General features: G+C 45.0%; 1 non-coding gene across 1 annotated transcript; it reads left to right on the top strand.

Annotated features, from left to right (window-relative positions):
* The first annotated feature begins 607 nt into the window (after positions 1–607).
* TRNASTOP-UCA (transfer RNA opal suppressor (anticodon UCA)) lies at positions 608–694 on the top strand. The gene has a single exon. It is a non-coding gene; the product is annotated as a tRNA-Sec (tRNA).
* Positions 695–6,676: the final 5,982 nt, after the last annotated feature.

Below are 6,676 nucleotides of genomic sequence, written 5' to 3' on the forward strand. Positions count from 1 at the left end.
AGTCACAGCCGGATAAAGCTGCTGCTCTTTCTGGGAAAGGGCCGTGAGTCACCACCTCCCCCCAGCCCTCTCTAGGGGCAGGTTTCACACCTGCATCCCCTCCCGGGGCAGGATTCACCGCCCAACATCACAGGGGGAAGCCCCTGCTGGCTGCCACCTCCCCACTATGGGTGGGGGCAGATCCACAACTAACCCCTCTGGGGGCGACAGTCCCCGCTCCCGGGGGCACCCCCATGCTGGTTCCCCATCCCTGGGCTGCGGGACCCAGCCCGGCCCTGGGCTCAGCTGTCAGAACGCTCACGCCTTGGCCGGGCCCTTCCCTCTCCGGCAGCCGCGGGGAATCAACCAATCCGCTTCAGCAATATTTGCATAAAGCAGCTGGAGACATCTAGTTAGGAAAAGCGTGAGAAAAGGGCACCTAGGGCTAGTGTCTCCCCTCGAGGTGAAGGAAGAAGCCCTGAACTCTGCTGAGTGAAGCCTCTATATAAAAACTAATAAGTCTAAGATAGAGATAGTACTGGGGGGGAAAAGAACGCTGTTCACCCTACATTGAAAAGTAATATTATTGCTGTGCTTTATATACCGTTGTAATTGTACTTATATAATTGCCCGGATGATCCTCAGTGGTCTGGGGTGCAGGCTTCAAACCTGTAGCTGTCTAGCGACAGAGTGGTTCAATTCCACCTTTCGGGCGTCTACATCCCCCCAATTTTCACCTCCCTGCTGGGTGTCTAGTCTCTCTCAGCAGTGAGTTTCCCTTAAGTAGTAATATTGCTGGGTTTCCTTCTAATTATATTGCCAGTACTGCTGATTGATCAACTCCACTGTCACTGATGTAGGCCCTAATGCTGACTGATTATTGGGTGTTATTGACTTGTGAATTTCCCTATCTATTATCAATTGATTAGTGATGCTTTGCAGAGCATTCACCAGTATTGATTGGTATTGATGGAGTTCTTTATTATTGATGGTTGATACACTGGTGAGTTTCCATATTATCAACCAATGTGTGCTGTCGATTAAGGAAATTATAGGTTTATTGATTGGAGAGATTTTCTGTTCCTGCAGGGCCCTTAACTATTGTTTGATTAGTAGTGCTATTGATGGGTGAGGTTCTTGCTGACTGGTTATTTCATGTTAACTGCTGATGAAGTTTCCTGGTTGTTGACTTGGAGTTGTTTAATTAGTAGTATTTCCTTTTATTGATTGATTAGTGAAGGTCCCTATTATTGATTAGATGGATGAAGAGTAATATTGATTGAGGAGAATCCCTATTACTGAGTAATTGTTGGGAGAATTTCCCTATAAGTGATGAGCTGGTGGCTACAGGCAGATATTATATATATATATATATAAAGAGAGCCACCATTTTCCTGAACTCTTGAATTTGGGCATGTCATCAAAACAAGCTTACTATGTTTATTATACTTCCCTGAGTTTGATACCCAGCTGTTGTTGCCTTCCTCCTTTGGCCAAAGCATGCACTGGTACTCAGCACTGCTGGAGTAAGTTGACAGGACTTAGATGGAGTATGGGAAGGAAAATCCAAGTTTAATTGGATTCTTCTAAGTAGATCTTTATTAGTGTCATTCACATCCTACAAGAGAGGAAAAAATAAAGGAAACCATGCTCTAGGTCTGCTCCATATTGAATATACCCTGTCTCCCACCCACACTATCATGAAGACTCTTCACTCCAGCAATAAACATTGGTGCTAATGATGTCACCCAGCCCCATGAAAAATAAAGGGTAATGTGATGCTGAAAAATATATGGTCCAGGTAGGAAGCATTAATTCTGTGATGTCCAATTGAAGAAGCTCCAGCATTGACCTTAGAATTTTCAGGGCTTCAAGCAAGCAGAAGACTCCAAGCTACCCCAGAGTGGGGCAGAGTGAACTTGGACCATCATTTCCTCCTCTCTGGTCGCACTGCCAGGAGTGGGTGATCTGACTGGTGAATCCCACTGCTGGAGGGCAGGAATGGACTAGCCCACGCGATGATGTGACAACACAAGATCATGAGGCCTCAAGTGTTTGTTGTTGCTGATTGTGCCTATTGCTGACCCTGAGTGACTCTGTTTCCATTACAAAAATTGACTCATTCGGTCTGATGGATATTGGGGCAATAGAGCATCAGGTGCATCCAGTACCATTATTGTTTGGCTGAAACCTAATTGCCTTAGATCTACTGAGTGCCGCCACCAATCAGAAAACCTCCACTTTTGCACTAGCCTGTACTGTCATTTTTATGAATAAACTGGCCTACGGGGCAACAGTTTTCTGATGCTCTGAAGTGCACATGTCACATCAAGGCTTTTTATTGATGTGTAGGATATTTGCGTGAGCTTTCCACAATGCAGCTAGAAGCGACATGAATTCCAGATGGCTATCCGCTTTGTGCCATTCCATCTGTTTCTGTAAATCAGTCAGTTTGCGTCCTCTGCTCATAATGCACTTTCTGTGTGAAATACCACCATGGCCTCAAAAATTAATTAATGTAATCCAATTTGGCTTTGGGCTTTTGTTTCCATCAGGGATAGCTCTGGAACGGCCTTTGCCCTACAGTGGGCAGCTGAGAACGGCAAAGTTAGCTGCCAGCTTCATAACAGAACATAATAAGCTCTTTCATGTTTGGTTTATAAGGGAACATGCTGTTTGTATCTGTTTTGTTTTTTTCCAAGAAGTAATCTGGGATTAAATTATGACAATCAAATTCTTATATTCCACCCCACGCCTCACACACAAGCACACAGATGGGGGTTATGTGCTCTGAGCTAGAATTGAACTGCACAACCAACCAGTTTGCATCTGTTCTTGGCATTGACTTTGCTTGTTTCGGCAAAGCAACAAGAACAAACCCGCTCCTATTCAACCGTCTTGGAAGACAGTAGCAGATTTAGATTGTGTGTAGTAGTCTACCCCTAGGGGGAGCTAGTGGGTTCCTGACTGTCAGACACATCACCCAAAGGACAGTGGATCTCCTGCTCCAGGAAGGTTATGGTAAGCAGAGTTGGTCCCAGGATTTGTGGGGTCCTAGGCAAAGTAGTATCTGGAAGCCACGCCCCACTCGTTGCTTCTCTAGAAGGCATTTCTCCCCACCCCTCTGCACTTACACATTCCACATCCTGCCCTTCTGTGATCCCTACTTAATTGGGGGCAGACCCCTCACACTTCCTCTGCTCTGCTACCTCTGGTGCACTATGAGCATTGCCTGGGAATCCAGGAGTGGAGCTTTATAAACATCATGACTGACTCTTACATGGGTGCAGCAGAGCCTCTTTCACCAGCTCTAGACAAGGGCTAGGGACAATTGCAGTCCCAGCATTCAGGATTCCATGAAGTGGGCGAGGCGGAAGCAGGGACACAGCCCTGCACTGATCTGTGAGGGCAAACCAACTGTACATCCGGGAGCTTGGGGAGGGGCAGTGCCTCCTGCTGGGGCTGGGTGCCACCCCCAGCACAGGATTGTACCTTAAGGGCACAAACTAATCCAGTCAATGTGGAAGGGTAAGTAGTGGATTCATTCTCTGCTGAGCTGGTACAGGGGACAGAATGGCCCACAGATGGGGGAACTGGAAGCTGGCTTTCCAGCTGATGTACTGGAGGGGCGTGGGTGGCACGAGGCCCTTGGAAGAGTGGTAACCTCTTTGTGTTGGTACCATCCGATGACCCCTATGGCTAGAGTAGAACATTAATGCTGAACCAATTGGTTACATCATGTTGGACAAGCAGTTAAAAACTGTGTATAAACTATGGCCATTCAGTGATTGGTCTGGTAAAGTGTTCAGTGGCTGAACCAAATGAGTGCTACTCCCGACATGCAAAGTTAATTGAACTAAAATTAATTGAAGCTAAAATTAATTGAACAATCTAAAAATGGTTAAAATACACGCAATGGAATCTTTGGACCCACATTGCACAAGAGTTTTGCTTTTGCTGAAATGAAGTCACCTCGCTTTGTTTTCCAAGCGGAATCACAGTGTGGTGTGGAGGAAGTGTCGGTGTTCATGGGTGAATGTGTATGACATGGCTCCCTGTGCGTATGGCTGAGTGGGATCTGACTCAGTGAACATGTGTTTATGGGTGAGTATACGACCGCATGCATGCATTTTTGTGTGCAGATAACAATGGCTCTGCCTAGGTTGCCTGTGAGAGCTGAACCCAGGACTTCTGGATCTAAAAGAATTAGGGTGACCAGATGTCCCGATTTTATAAGGACAGTCCCGATTTTGCAGGCTTTTTCTTATATAAGCACCTATTACCCCCCACCCCCGTCCCGATTTTTTACACTTGCTATCTGGTCACCCTAAAAAGAACAAGCATCTAAGACCCAGTCCGATCAGTTTGGAAGAAGTAGCACTCACAAATCTCTTTTGTGGTCCAGCCACTAGAGGGGAACAAAGACCCATGCTGGTTTAATGTGAGGTACATATGCACAAACAGGCCCAGCTCATCAGCTACAGCTGAAGAGCACAGAGCAAAGCTTGGGAAGTGGGGGGTGCAAAGCTGAACTCTGTGCCCAGCTGATTTTAGGCTGCCTGTGTGCTGGGGCCGTCTCCCTAGGGACTAATATGGCAGCTAAAAATCAGCAGGGAAGTCAAAGCCACCCGCTCTACACAGGAGCAGGGGCAAGTGTGGGTTTGACAGTTGTCATTACGCTGGTTCTGCACCACTGGAGAGGCTCCCTACACTGGGCTGATCCAGGTAGGCCAGCTTTAGGGCCCAAGTGCGCTGGTGGTGCAGTGCAAAGCAGCTGCACCGCAGCAGAGGATTTGGGCCACTCTGTGCTTACGTGCGCAACCTTTTTTTATTTTTTGTTATGAATGGGGAAAGCTGAGTTCTCAAGCCTGGGCAAGTGCCAGGGGCTATTGTTGTCTGTGTGAGTCACAGACGTCACGGAAACACTGCAGCCAGGGTTTGATTTTGAACAGCGTGTACCTGTGTGCATCCCACACACACACATACAGCTACGGAGGCCGGAGCCCAGCAGAGAGGCAAAGAGTGTTTGCTAGTAGCATATTGACCTGAACTCCTTAAATGTCATTAGACACACTCCCTTGGCAAAACGGTGGCTGGCGTGACTCACACAAATGGGTAGAGCTAGACGGTCCCCCATCCTGCAAGGCTTTATTTGGAACTAGAAAGGTGTCAGTCACCTCCCCTCCAGCGCACTTCCCAGACCAAACCCAGCAATGATCTCTTTGGTTTTGACAAGAGCTGGTCAAAAAATGGGTGTTTTTTCCCCCCCTGGAAAATGTCAGCATTTCATCCAAAACCTGAAACATCAAACCCTGAAATTCTTCCCTGAAAATTGCCACACACAAAAAAACCCCAGAAAACAAAAAACAAAAGAAAGTGCCCAAAATCAAGGAGTTTTTGAGTTTCTGGTGTTTTTTCTGCTGAAAAATCAAATTTTCAAGGAAAGCAGACCCTCGCTGTGAAAACAGTCATTGTGTTAAAAACCCAATGTTCCATCAAAAAAAATTAATCAGAAAATGTTTTGTCCAGCCCTAGTTTTGCTATTTGGTAAGTCATTCTATGTGGGAATAAAAAGCAGGAAAATATAATCAGGAATATAAATCCTTTATTTCAATCTAGGGTGCACAGGATACACATTCAGCAGGATTTAGGGACAATTCATCTCTCCCTACTCAAGTGGGCAGTGCCATTCACATGAGTAACACAAACAGGATTTGAGACCTCATTTTGGGAGGTGCTGAGCTCCCACAACACCGTTTGACTTCAATGAGAGCTAAGAGCTCTTAGCAGTCACAGGAGGCACTGTGCGCTTCATAGAATGCAGCTGGTGGCTCTAAGAGAAACAACATGTATTGTAAGGTATATAGCCAGATCTTTTATGAGTTTATTGCCAGCATATAGACTCTCAGAAGCATTGTTCTAATGTCTTCAGCTGATTCAGACTCCTTATAGCCAAATGTAGTGTAGATCTAACTTCTCTGTCTCTTCTTTTCTTTCCATTATCCTGCTTGGCTGAAAGTTACAAATAGAACTCATGTATTTTCTACGTTTATAATATGTTCCAAAGTTTTTACTAAATGTTAAATAACTGGTTAGAGTTTAAAACTGAAAGATTTTAAAACATATGTATTTTTACCACTGATTTTGTTCAATTTCTCTTTGCATTTCACTCCACTCAGACTTGGAAACTATGCTAGTCCTTTGGTTTATAATCTGTATCAAGTCAGTTTCACTTCCTGGTTCTCACACACTAGCACAAGGCAGTTCTGTTGGGTCACAACAAATCAGAGGTTTTGTTTAAATCCATAACGATTCCTCTATTCCCTTCAGTCTATGAAAACCTTTCAGTTCCCCTTAAGGTTTGCAAAACAGCCTTTTTTTAAAAAATCTGAATTTTGGACCTAAAGTTTGTTGATATTGGCCCTTTAAAATGGAGAAAAGGAAAAGGAGGTGAATGTCACTGATAAAATAATAGTCATGAAAGGCGACTATATTGGAGAACTGTATTAACATGGTATATCCTGTGTATGGCAATAATATTTGAAAGGAAATTGCAGGTTTTCTGATACAGAACTCTTCTTCTGAACCAAGACAGTTAAACAGTCTGGAGGTGTATGCCTTGATTCTGTTAATGAATAGCACCAATAGAAGCATAAGTCATGGCAGGGATGCAGCAATATAGGTAGGCATTAGTACT

The sequence above is a fragment of the Emys orbicularis genome, chromosome 3 (genome assembly GCF_028017835.1).
Source record: "Emys orbicularis isolate rEmyOrb1 chromosome 3, rEmyOrb1.hap1, whole genome shotgun sequence".
Taxonomy (NCBI): Eukaryota; Metazoa; Chordata; order Testudines; family Emydidae; genus Emys; species Emys orbicularis.